Here is a 13,826-nt window from a genome sequence, read left to right as displayed (position 1 = left end):
TATCTCTATGAATTCCGAGCCAGCCTGGTCTACATAGGGAGGTCCAGGCTATCTAGGGCTAACAAAGAAAGAAGCAGACATACTATTGCTGCCTCTGTAGGTTTCTAGCAACTGAAGTCATGTACAGAACTGGCATCTGTCCCTCAAGCTCTGATGGTCCCTCCTGAGCTGCCGATCGCTGTCTCCTACCCAGTCAGTGCTAGACATCTTCACTGTGTTCTGACATCTCTACAGCTTTGGAGACACTCTTTACTCTAAGTGGAATGTTTAGAGGGCCCCACTGAAGAAAACAGCTTTGACTTCAAAAACAAAAGAAATCTTCATTAACACAGAAAACTTGCCATACTCCACAAAATAACTTCTCTCCATTTTTAAGTACTTCCTCTAAATTTGGTTCTTTACAGAGGAGCCTAGCATAACTGTCATCAGAGAGACGTCACCCAGCAACTGATGGATACAAATGCAGGGGCCCACAGCCAACATTAAGTGGAGCTTGGGGAATCCTGTGGAAGAGGTGGAGGAAGGATTAAAGGAGCCAGAAAAGTCAAGACCCCAACAAGAAAGCCTACAGAGTCAACTAACATGGGCCCATAGAGACTAAACTGCCAACCAGAGAGCATGTGCGGGATGGTCCTAGGCCCTCTGCATGTATGCAACAGTTGTGCCGCTGGGTCTTCATGTGGAACTCCTACAGTGGGAGCAGGGGCTGTCTCTGAATACACTGCCTGCCTTTGATCCCTTTCCCCTACCTGGGCTGTCTCATCTAGCCTCAGAAGAAGATGATGCACCTTGATATGCCAAGGCTGGTTAGTATTCACAGGAGGCCTCCCCTTTTCTGAGGAGAAAATGTTGAGGTGAAATGAGAGGGTTGAACTGGGAGGAGAGGGGGAGGGGAAGCTTTGATCCAGATGTAATGTAAATAAATAGTGAATAAAAAACTTGGCTTATCATGCCAAATTCCTCCTTCCTGTAATATGGCGTCTAACGTGCTCCCTAACACACGTGCTGGGGAGTACACGTGTGCTATAGCACGTGTGGATATCACAAGGCAACTTTCAGGCATCTATTCTCTTCTTCTCTCTGTGGGCCTCAGGGATTGAGCACAAGGTTGTCATAGGCTTGGTCACAAGCTCATTCACCTGCTGAGTCATCTCACTGATGGCTCTACCATACTTCAAATGTAGATATGTTTACAGTGTAACATATAGATCTATCCAGTTTTAACCACACTTACAAGTTCTCCACTGTTCTTTTGTATGGATAGAGGAAATTTTTGAGGAGAGAGAGATGTAACCAAGCCTCAACTGCAGGCCATCTACAACAGCTCCTCTGTCCCCTTGATGATACTTACCGTTCGGCATGACAGTTCCTATCTCACAGGCACCTTGCTTCATATTTAAACTGTGAGCTGATCTCAGGCATAAGAGTAAGTCAAGTCTCTTGGTCACCACAAATAAGCCATATTATATTATCGAGTTTCAACACAGCCCCAGGAACGTGCTGGTATTGATTGGATAAATGACAAAGGAGAATTCAAAACAATGTTGCAAGTCCATAAAATAAAGAAGTCTCAAGTGCTCAGAAATTGCCAAGATTTTATTTTTAGTAACAGCAACCGTTGAAGTTCTTCATAAAACATCAGTGTGTCTTATTTACTAAGTACTTAGAGGCCACAATATTAGTTACAACTACCAGTACAATCTCCTCAAAACATGACTCTTCAGCGGGTTTGAATATAGTTTGCCTGCACCTAAACCCATGCTGAAATTTAATTCCCACTAAGAGCTGAGGCCAAGTAGAATCTTTAAGAGCATTTGAATCGTCCTGGTGAGTGGAACGGTCCACTCATATGACTAACAGAAGAAGGGATTAACAAGCTACTGAAAGTGTCAGCTGTAAGAACCACTTGGCTAGGCCTCACACTCTTGTCTCTCCTTAGGAGGTGGTTAATCTTCCTATTTATTTGGAGACAGGGTCTCACTATGTAACCTTAGATGACCTGGAACTTGCTATGTGGATCAGAGTGGTCTTGAACTCACAGAGATCCACCTGCCTCTGCCTCCCAAGTGCTGAGATTAAAGGTGTGCACCACCTTGCCCCTGACTGATGGTTAATCTTGACCTTGGCCAACTTTGCCTAGATTGAGAAATACTGACCTCACTTAGTGAAGTTCTCCTCTGCTATGCCTTGGGAGCTTTTCCAGAGAGAACTAAGGGAAAGAGCTTCCTTGACTGTGCATTGTACTGTTCCATTGGCTGGCGGAGTGTGTGAGATAAAGTTAAGGTAAGGAGAAGCCAGGTGCACACACGGAGCATTCTCTCATTCTCTCTCCCTGTCTTGGTCGCTGCTGTGCTCTGCAGGACCCCCCAAACTGATGGAGTGAAGCCAGAGCCCATGACCCCCCCCACAATGATGGAGTGAAACTTTTGAACCCATGACCCCCACCATAGTAGAGTGAGACCTCTGAGCCCACAGCAAAACAAACCCCTCCTCCTTTGGGTTGTTTGCTTCATGCGTTTGTGACAGCAATGGAAGTCTGACTAACACCACATAGGGCTGTGATCGCTGAAGGATTCTGTCAGCGACAAGTCCTCAGAAGATGTGGCCCCTCAACCTTGGGCCAGAAGCAGGAGCCACAATACCCTTTTTTCTTTATAACATTGTACATTTAACACTTTGTACATTGTAACTTTGTAACATTGTTGATCAGCAACAACACAGACTGAGACTCTAGGCTAGTTGGGTCGTATCATCTATAAGGTGGCAGTATTTCACATATATAAGCCTTTCCTACCTATGATTTTTAAGGGCAGAGGACAGATAGCCAAGGGAAGATGAAGGCTAACGGAAGAGGTTTTCAGAGGCTCGAGTGGGAATGATCTTAATGATGGGAAGAGGCACCTACTGAGTGTTTAGAAAAGGATGGTGGGAAAACATCACACAAGTTGCAGAGACCAGAGTCTATTATTCCCGGGAACAAACATCTAGTGCTTTCTATATTATGACTATTATAACAAAATAATATGAGCCACAGTCTCTGCCAAAATTACAACCAACATGATCCTTTTTCAATGGGACCGGGGGATTAGACATTCTCTGAAATGAAATCCATCAAATAAATAATGCAAAGTGTATTGAATTTCCTAAGTGATACGTGGGCTGGAGTCTGTAACAGGACAGAGTTCACAGCAGAGCTGAGGTGCCCTGGTACTGTCCCTCTGAAGGCCTATGCAGGACAACCAAGCCTTCTCACAATGGTGTGTCAGTGTTTTCTTGCCCCTACACAGAGCAGGGAGTCCAGTGCTGATGAATCTGCCCCAGCCTCCTGCAGGCGCTGCTAACAATGGTGTCACTTTGTACCAGCTGTGGGGCCCTGCAGTGCTGAGAAGGGACACCTCATTTCCTGCAGATGAGAAAAACTGTCTGCAGATGCCAAGTCATTAACAACCTAGATTAGATTTAGGTGCTATCTAGAGACCCCTTAAGTCGGCCTTTGAAACGATACTACTGCTCAGACAACAGCTACATCAAAGGACATATTTTTGAGACAGGTCAAATACAGAGATCTCCCACTGAAAGCTTGACCTGAATAAACACTGTGGAAAACCAAAGGCCTGGGATGTCCCAGCCCTTACCTAATGCCCAGTAGAGGACTAATAATATCATACTTCCATAATTAAAGAATGCATTGTGCATTCTTCTAAACATTGCATATGAAATGGGAGAAGCAGACAAAAATTGTCTGTCTGCCTCTGCACGTTCACAACCCCGCCACACTGATGCGAGTTCCTATAAGTACTAGCCAACTCAGTTGGACAGTAAGTCATTAAAATCAAATGGCCCATCTATTTTTCAACAGATTAACTAATTGCCTTGTGAAAATTCTCAGAAGGCAGATCCTGAAGGCCTAACATTGGTGGGTAGATTGATTTTTTTTCTTTTAGTGAAATAAAACCCAAACAAACAAATTATCTAGCATTAATTATAAGTGACACTTTAGATAAAATGGACCCCGTGACCACCGCTGCTTCCTTACAGAGTGAAATGAAGACTTCCTCACCATTGCCCCCAGCAGCAGCATAAAACTAAACAGCTGGTATGATCAAAGATCATCCAGCGGAAAGAGATTAGAACAGAGCATTGTGGGTAACTCATCGCCCAATGCAACTCAGGCTTCCACCCTGGCCCATAAAATAGCAGCTTTGCCTATTGCAGATGCCAGGAACCTTTTCTGGAATCTTTTTGGGAAGAAAGGGGATGAGTCTTTCCTCCTCCTCCTCCTCCTCATCATCATCATCATCATCTGTCAGGGGATTGCTGCTCAGTTGGGACCCCAAAGTAGGAAGGAAACCTGCAGGGAACAGCCTCTGCTTCCAGGTCTGTTTTGGAACTCCTGTCATTCAGAATAGCTTGACTGTGAGGGTACCGGGACAAACACATTCTCTACTCCAACATGCAAGAAGAGACATGTATGAAAGAGACCCAGAACCTGTCATGGTCCAGTGCAGCCAGTGATCACATGGGCTTATTCCTCTCAGCAGCAAGGAACGAAGAAACCTATTTAGCCAGGTTCCATGTTGCAACTTCTGATTGAGTTTATTAGTAATTAAGTTATTGATTTTCTATCTTGCAGTTCGTGGGGGAGGGGGGAGAAAGGAACATTATTTATTGTTCCTTGCAGGGATCCAGTCCATTTCAACGTCCACAGTCTGTGCCTGTCAATGTGCTGATTCTTTATCAGATTCTCTCCTTGTGGCGTGTGATCTATTCGTGCAGGAAGCAGAAAGTGTCATAGATCTCCCTGTGAATATTGGCAGACTGGCAAACACCCAGGAGCCAGCTTTCTGAGAAGAGGGGAAAGGCTCTCATTTGTAGCATTTGCTTACTTCTGCCTTGGGAATATGTCTTCCTCGGCTGGTTGCCAACCGTCCTCGGGGAAGACCTTCGATTCAGGGCGAACAAGGAGCATATAGCTATTTCTCGCAGGGTACACCTCGCTGCTGTCTGCAAAGAATACTGCATCTCTGTAGGTTTCTGAAAATTAATTCTAAAGATCAGCCTGTGCTTTTGTCTGTTCTGTTCTGTTGTAAAGAGTTAACAGAGGCTGGGAATTCATTAAAAAAAAAAACAACTATGCATTTATTTTTTTTCTTCATCATGAAGACAAGGGGGACCAAGACTGGAGCCAGCAGAACCAGGTAAGTACATTCCCGTGGCCTCTCCCCATGGCAGAAGGCAGATGGGGTAAGAGAAGACAAAACCACAAACAAGAAAACATACTGCTCACCCTTATATAGTGAAAATTGTCCTTTATTAGGGTAGAGGGGCCTGGGTCATAGCTCAGTGGCCCTAGGATTTAATCCCTAGTACTATAAACAAATAACAAAAAGCCTTTTTTACTATTAATAGGCAGATACCCTGTAAAAATTTAATAAAATCCAAGTCTTTTTACTATTAATTAGGGGAACACCATGCAAAAAAATTAATAAAATCCATATTTCTTTCCTAGCTCCTGGAAAGAAGACTCTAAGACTAATTAGTTATTATTAAATTGCTAGGCTGTAAGTTTTGGCTCATTCTCTGAGTAGCTTGTGACTTATTTAACCCTTTAAACTATTCTACGTCTACCAGTTGGGTAGTTACCTCTCTTCAGTCCCAGCCCCCCTTCTTTTTTCACGTGTCTCCCTGAGTTCATCTAATCTGCTGGTTTACACCCCTCTCAGTGGTCTGTCTCCACGGTTTCTTGACTCTCTTTTATATGCTTTCTATTTCCCAGAATCCTCTCTCTTTTTGCCAGTGCCCCACCTCCTACTTCCGGCCTCAGCTTATTGGTCGTCGGTTGTTGTTTTGTTTTGCTTTGTTTTGTTTTTATTGACAGGTGATGCTTCTAAGAGATCCTCTCTCTACAACACCCAGTGAAACAAACACTTCCTGTTTGGCTCGTTTCTCACCTCTGCTGCACTGGGGGAGTTTTGAACACTTGAATTTTGGTGACTACATTCCAATTCTGCAGCACGCATAAAGAAGCTACTGTGTTATCTCTACTGAAATTAGCGAGTGCGTCTCTCCCGTATCATCTTGCAGTTCAAACCACGTCACTAGTTGGAAGCTTCTTGTCTTCCTCTTACGAGCTTTCTTCTCACCGTCTCATGTTCTTAAAATCGCAGACCTTTGAGCTGACACAGCAGCAAAACCGCCCAAGGACTGTTCCCAGCAGCCAGAGATGATGCTAACAACACCGATTAAAATCAGAGATGCAGCAGGGCGGTGGCAGGGCGCACTATTAATCCCAGCACTCGGGAGGCAGAGGCAGGTGGATCTCTTGAGTTTGAGGCCAGCCTGGTCTACAGAGTGAGTTCCAGGACAACCTGGTCTACACAGAGAAACCCTGTATTGAAGAACCAAACCAGCCAAACGAACAACAACAAGCAGAACACAGAAAGGCAGCTACTGCTCTGCTCTAAGTCAGAGAGGGGGTGGGGGGTAGCGTGCCGGGAAGAGCGGCCTTGCAAGTAAGGCAGAGCTGGGCACGAGTCCCGGCCCTGATGTTCGCCAGCTGTGCTACCCTGCAGATGAGGAGGCAGCAGCAGGCCTGTCATCCAACGCCCACCTCTTGCTGAGGAAAGTCTGGTAAGAAAGAAGGGGAAAGAGCCTATTCAAACCTCGAAAGCCGAGGATGGCAGACCTCCAGGCAAACACGCTAACAAAGGCAGCGAGAGAGAGGTCCTTATCTAAGGAATGCTTCCAGCGAGGGCAACTTGATTGACAGGCTATTGAAAGTTGGGCTGTGTTGGAATGTCTCCCTAAACAATGTCTTGTGCCCACGTGACTAAGCGAGCATGCGTGGGATGATTCTCAGAAGAAAAAGCAGCTCCTTTAGGACCAGAACTAACCAGAACACTGCAAGAAGCTGAGGATCTATACTGTCCCTCTGTGCCAGCCAGGTTGAGGTGATGACAACCTCCTCCTCCTCCTCCTCCTCCTCCTCCTCCTCCTTCTCCCTCTTCCCCTCCCCCTTCTCCTTCCCTTCCACTTCCTCCTCCACCCTTTCTTCCTCCTCCTCTCCCTCCTTCTCCCTCTTCCCCTCCCCCTCTTACTCCTCCTCCATCTCCCCCTCCTCCTTTTCCCCTCCCAATAATAATATTAATAATAATAATAATAATAATAATAATAAATCTACCTTTATAACCAGAAGAACAAGCAGGTAAGGCAGGAGAGTCACCCAACATGTAGCAGTATAATAAATGCTAAATATAGCAGTATATAATAAATGCTAAATATAGCAGTATATAATAAATGCTAAATATAGCAGTATATAATAAATGCTAAATGCAGCTTCTACTTCTGACGTCACTGATGGGACCACTGCAAGATATGCAGAGCCTCCAGGACTCACTGACTTCACTCACCTCCAGAGAGATTGATGACACAAGTGGGTGCTGCTTTGAATCACTTTGTAGCCCCAGCAGGCCTTGAACTCACAGCCTTGCCTGTCTCTGCCTCGGGCACACTTTGATCAAAGGCGTGTGCCACCACACTTGGTATAAGTGGTATGTGTCGACTCTTTTGCCACACCCAACCTCCCAGAGTTATAAATATACTCAGCAGAGTGTCAGTGATAAGCATTTTTCCTTCCCAAAAGAGTCCTAAAACATACAAAATTTAAATTTCCTTTTAGAATAACTACAGTTTTCACAGTTCAAACTTAAACAGACCCTATTTTTCACCAGATGTGGCCAGAACGCATACTCCCAGCACTTGGGAGGCTAGAACGGGAAGACTATGAGTTCCAGGCCATTCTGGCCCAAAGAGACCCTGTCTCAAGAAAGGAAAGACTTTTTTTTTCTAAGCGTTTGTTTAAGGGGCATTAATTGTGTACTACATGCAAGGCTGGGAGCATACACGTGTGAACCAGATAACACAGCTCTGCCCTTTCCCTTGGGGCTTACAGGCTAGCGGAGAAACAGCCTGTAGACAAGGAGTGTCCAAAAATGTGCCAATACGATGCCCGTGTTGTGCTGAGGTGAGAAACCAGAATGTGAGGGAGCAGACATGTTGGGAGCTGAGGGAGAGAGCAACCCTTACTCTGGGACACTCGGGGCAGGTGGTGTGGCAGGGGTGAGGAGAGGAAGAACTTTCTTTCTTTCTTTCTTTCTTTCTTTCTTTCTTTCTTTCTTTCTTTCTTTCTTTCTTTCTTTCCTTCCTTCCTTCCTTCCTTCCTTCCTTCCTTCCTTCCTTCCTTCTTCCTTTCTTTATTTACACTCCAGATTTTTTTCCCCTCCCAGTCCACTCTCTGACTGTTCCACATTCCCATACCTCCTCCCCGCCCCCGCCCCCGCCCCAGTCTCCTTGTGGATACCACTACTCCCCTTCCCCCACCCTACCTGACCTCTAAACTCCCTGGGGCCTCCAGTCTCTTGAGGGTTAGGTGCATCTTCTCTGACTGAACCCAGACCCAGCAGTCATCTGTTCTATGTGTGTTGGTCACATCAGCTGATAGGAGAAGAAGAGCTTTGAGAGAAAGGGAACAGTAGTGATCTTTTAAGGGTCCCCAGTTAATCTTGACAGTGAGTCTGGGGGGGGGCGATCAGGTCTGGGCCCCTTTGCACCTTGTTCTCATCCTGTCTTCCATCCACCTTTCTCAGGGTTTCTTTGAGCGCTTTTCCGTTTGCCTCCTCTCTGTTCCTTCTGTGGACAGCCTAACCTGTCCATGGACTAACATCCCGTCTGTATGCTGGACACTCTCACCACCTTACAAGCTGTAGAGCAGAATATCCGCCCAGTATGTCAGCTTCTGCTTCCGTGCAGACACGAACATGACAGAGATTAGGGCAACGGGGGCTCTCTGTCTTCATCTGTCTCTTTCTCCAGTTTGCTTCCTCTGCCAAGCTCCTGTGTCCCAGCATGTGGTCACCCATCACCGGTTTCCCATGCCAGAGACCTGTGAATGCATTGTGCCCTGCCTCACACCTCCCCTCTGGAATCTGTTCATCTTTTATAAATTCCTTTCTGTCTCTCCATCTCTAATGCTACCGTCCTGGCTTAAGACTTTTGAAAAATTAATCAGCGCGTCTGCATGTGTCTCTGCATATGTATGTTCTCATGAACATAGGTGCTCTCCGAGGCTTGGATCCCCCGGAGCTGGAGTTACAGGCTGTCGTGAACCCCCTGCCTGGAACTGAACTTGGGACCTCTGCGATAGCAGAGTACATTCTTCAATACTGTGCCATCTCTCCAGTTCCCCTCCTAGTCAATCACTTATCAAATTATATTACCACCCTATAAAAGCCAGCATCCTGTCCAGTGTGCTTTCAAAGTTCTACACCAGAACTATTCAACCATATTCCACAGGGCTTCCCCCAAAATTCAATATTGCTTCCTTGGTGTTATTATTGTTGATGGTGGTGGTGGTGACAGTGGTGGTAGTGGTGTGTGTGTGTGTGTTGAAACAGGGTCTCACATGTTTCATCATCGTGGCCAGCCTGGAACTCACTATATAGACCAGGCTGGGCTTCAACTCAGAGATCTTTCTGTCTTTGTCTCTCAAATGCTAGAATTAAAGTCAGATGCTACTCTCCAGGTAGGTCACTATTGTCAATGCAGCCGGGTGTTGAAAGGTTTTACTTTGCTTTGGCGGAGGTAGATAAAAACCAGTTGAAGAGCTAATGAGACGTGAGGAAGTAATGACCAGCTATGAAGATGATTAATCTCAAGCCCTAGCTGACAGTCACGGGGAGATAGGTTTGGTTTTTAGCGACTAAGACACTGAATAGGATTTACACCCATCTGTCCACTGACCTACTTTTCACAAAGTATAAGACTGTGAAAGCCAGTCGGTCCCTCAGTAGGAGGAGCAATGCTATGGGATGAACCCGGATGGGTTACTGGAAGCTCTCCAATCTCTCCCAGCTCTGGCACCTTCTGTGTACCCTCGAATGTGTTCGAGCCTCCCAAGGATGCAACACTTAGTTCACAGATTTGATGAAATAACAAGGGAGACGATTGTATAAGCCTAGTGTGCTCTTTGGTTTCTCCCCTGGTCCTCTAGCGCCCTCATGTGGCTGCCACAGAAGCCTAGACCCCGCCCTCTTTTGTGGCTCGATTTTGTCGTTTCTGGAGCCTCGACTCTGCCCCTGAAATTTGGTCTCTAACTCATCCCTTCATTCTCCAGTCTTAATCTAACTGATGAACTTAAGCTAGATAATCAGAGACAAGGCATAGTTAGACGCGATGGCACAGCCTGCGTTTCTAGCCCTCAGGCGGCAGAGTCAGGGGGCTCATCTTGACCTTGAACCCACTGTGGACCACATAGGAAGACCTTGTTGCAAAGAAACAAACAAAAACCCCAAACTCAAGCCACATCAGAATACTGGGTAATAGAAGTGCTTGGCTATTGGAGTATTTTAGACTGCCTATAAGAGATGGCTCAGGTGGACAGTTCAGGATGATTCATTACCCTTATAATTACACTCACTGATACCCCAGCTTCATTTTCAATACCCAATCTCATATACTTGGCTTGTTACAACTCTTTCTGTGACATGGTGGCAAACACATCGCACCACCCTGTCTCAAAAGAATTCTAGAGGCTCCTTTCTGTTCCTTACCCTATTCTCCTTCCAGGGCCGATGGCTCCATTCAATATCTGGATAGGGATTATTTGAAGATAATATGTAGTCATCCTTCCGTATTTGTATTGTGCTGTATTAGATATTACAAACAGCCTATAAACGATTCAAAATATAATAAAGAGGGCTGGTGAGATGGCTCAGCAGGTAAGAGCACTGACTGCTCTTCCGAAGGTCCTGAGTTCAAATCCCAGCAACCACATGGTAGCTCACAACCACCCATAATGAGATCTGACGCCCTCTTCTGGTGTGTCTGAGGACAGCTACAGTGTACCTACTTATAATAATAAATAAACTCTTTGGGCTGGAGCGAGCAGGGACAGAGTGAGCAGGACCAACCAGAGCGAGCAGAGGTTCTAAATTCAAATCCCAACAACCACATGAAGGCTCACAACCATCTGTACAGCTACAGTGTGTACTCACATACTATATATATGAGATTGCATTGCTATTTTACAGCAAGGGCATGGATTATCCATGGGATTTTGATATCTGCGAGTGGTCTTTGGACCGATTCCTCGGGCTGCCAAGGGGACACTGTATCCTCACACTTCTCTGAGACAGAGGATAATCTTCTGACGGAACTGTCAGGATGAGAGAGAGGTATATTTGGAAGCTAAGTGGGCAGAAAGAGAGTTTATAGCATCTTTCCTCTTTATCTGATGCTATGCTATTAATTGATTCTCTGAGGCTTCTGCGGCTGCCTAGGTTGGCTTTCAACTCACCCCGAAGCTTTGTTCCCCCTGACTCTGCTTCCGGGAAGCTGGGATTGTAGACCTGTGCCTTGTGCCTGGTTCCTTTTTACTTCTTAATTGAAAATGTTTATGCGATTGTTTATCATGGGTTTGTGAGACATAATAAGGACATGTCCCTTATACATCCTGCCCAGATCCCAGCAGTGTTGATAGTTTATAAAACTACAGTATCGTGTCAGAGTGTATTGACCCTGATACAACTTACCCACTTTATCAAGACTTGCCAATTTCACTTTTTAAGTTGTACTCGTGTGTGTTTGTATTTGCATGTGGTCATGCATCCTGCTATATATAAATAACTTAATCACGTTTGTAGGTTTGTGAATGTATGAAGTAAAGACGAGACCAGTCCAAGTAAGGTTGAGGGGAAGGTATGATTGATTGATTGAGCGATTGATTTTTATTTTTATGTTCATTGATGTTTTGCCTGCATGTATGTCTGTGTGAGAGTGTCAGAACTGGTGTCAGACAGGTGTGAGCTGCCATGTGGGTGCTGGGAATTGAACGTTTGGAAGAGCAGGCAGTGCTCTTAACCTATGAACCATTGCCCCAGCCCAAGGGGAAGCTTTTTATTATAGATATGAAGGGGAGGACAGCCAGGGGCATCTGAAAGAGTCCGGAGCAGAGGGAGAAAGTAGTAGAATGAACGTGACTGAAGGGAGCCATGAGAGGAGATGGGCAAAGAGCAAAAGAGGAAGAGAAGAGAGCGTGGCAAAGGAGACCAAGAGAGAGGAGAAGAGAGTGAGGACTGAGGGGGTCCCTCTGTAACCCTGCTGAAGTGGCAGTGCTATCTAGGAATGAGAAAATGGGGGAAGGGCAGCCTGTGGACTGGAGAAGTTTGGAGGTGTGGTGGGAGTGGGGGTGGGGGTGGGGGGAGAGAAGAGCTGAGAGGAGCCACTGATACTGAGTGGGCCTGAACACTGTTGCATGCATTAGGCACCACAGGTAGGTGTTGGCTCCAAATTTCTTGTGGATCTTACAGTGTATCACCATGACAGTCAAGAGAAAGAAGTTTTCGAATCTTGTTACAACCGCACCCACTTCTGCATCCCCTTTCCACATCCCCCAAGATCCAGCAATCACTAATCGGGCATCTCCGTGTGTAAAAACCCGCCTTGTCAAATGTTATATAAATGGATCATAAGCATGAGAGCTTTTGGATAGGCTCTCGCACTCTCAGCTTCCTGTGTCGAATGCCCTTGAGATTCACCCAAGCTGTTGAATATATGAACAGACAGATCTTTTAAAACATTGTTTAATCTGTTGTTTGCTTAAGGATGGCTGAGTCACTGCCAGACATTTCGAGTCATTGAGCATGAAAGTGATGGAAATGTGAATGAACCGAGTGTGGGAAATACAGCACAGGCGGGTTGGGATCTCAGCTACAGATCTGTCTCCTCCACGACAGGGGAAAGGTATCCTTTATTTTCTGGAATGGGTTAGCAGGAACTCATCTTGTCAGGGGGACAACGGGCGCTGCGCAGCAAGGTTGGTTAGAGTCTGCTGAAGCCTCAGCTACTTCAAGAGCTGGGAAGGAAGAACAAAAGCGGCCTTCGGAACCCCAAACATAACCTAGGCAACTGCCAGTGCAACCCCTGATGTCACCCAGCCCTACAGAGAAGCCGAAAGGACACGTGATTACCGCCTAGCCTTGTGGCCTAGCAGGCAAAGTTAGAGGGTTTGTTTACATTTTCTCTGGCAAGAAGTTGACTCCTTTTTCCTCTGCTACAACGAATAAAGGAATTACAGATATTTGCGTACAGATTGGCTCTTTTTTTCTTTTCAGCTCTCTAGAGAAAATATACAAGGGTACAATTGCAACTGCATGCTTAGGTGTTAAAGGAAGTGCCAATCTGTTCCCCAGACCAAATCCACTGGTTCCCCGACACCCGTAGTTTTCAATCTCCTTTTATATCTTGCTAACTCCACAGATACTGTCAGCAGGTGGGTTGCCTTCAGTGTCTGTCACTCATAGGGACTTCTGTAAATTAACTGAATTATGGTAACCCCTATCTAGCTTAAAAAACGAGTGAGACAAGAGACTAAGGTCTATTTATTTGGCGTTGGCAGTTAATGGTGCCGGGGAAGCGTAACCCAAGTAAACTCTTCTAACAGCTGGACTGGCCACTTCCCCAGCTGTGGACCCCAAATGCTTGCTGCCTGAATCTTTCTGGGTTATCTCTGCTCCAGCAGTCTGGTGTCCTCCCTGAGTGAGGGGTGGGGGTGGGGCACATTTCACTTGGGCATGTACTGCTGGTCCATCACTTCAAATGGAGCATATGGAGACCTTCTGCCCTCCCATCTTCTTCCTCTCTTTCTTCTTCTTCCTCTCTTTCTTCTTCTTCCTCTCTTTCTTCTTCTTCTTCTTCTTCTTCTTCTTCTTCTTCTTCTTCTTCTTCTTCTTCTTCTTCTTCTTCTTCTTCTTCTTCTTCTTCTTCTTCTT

This window comes from Mus pahari, chromosome 17 (genome assembly GCF_900095145.1).
Source record: "Mus pahari chromosome 17, PAHARI_EIJ_v1.1, whole genome shotgun sequence".
Lineage (NCBI taxonomy): Eukaryota > Metazoa > Chordata > Mammalia > Rodentia > Muridae > Mus > Mus pahari.
This window is presented reverse-complemented; position numbering follows the sequence as displayed.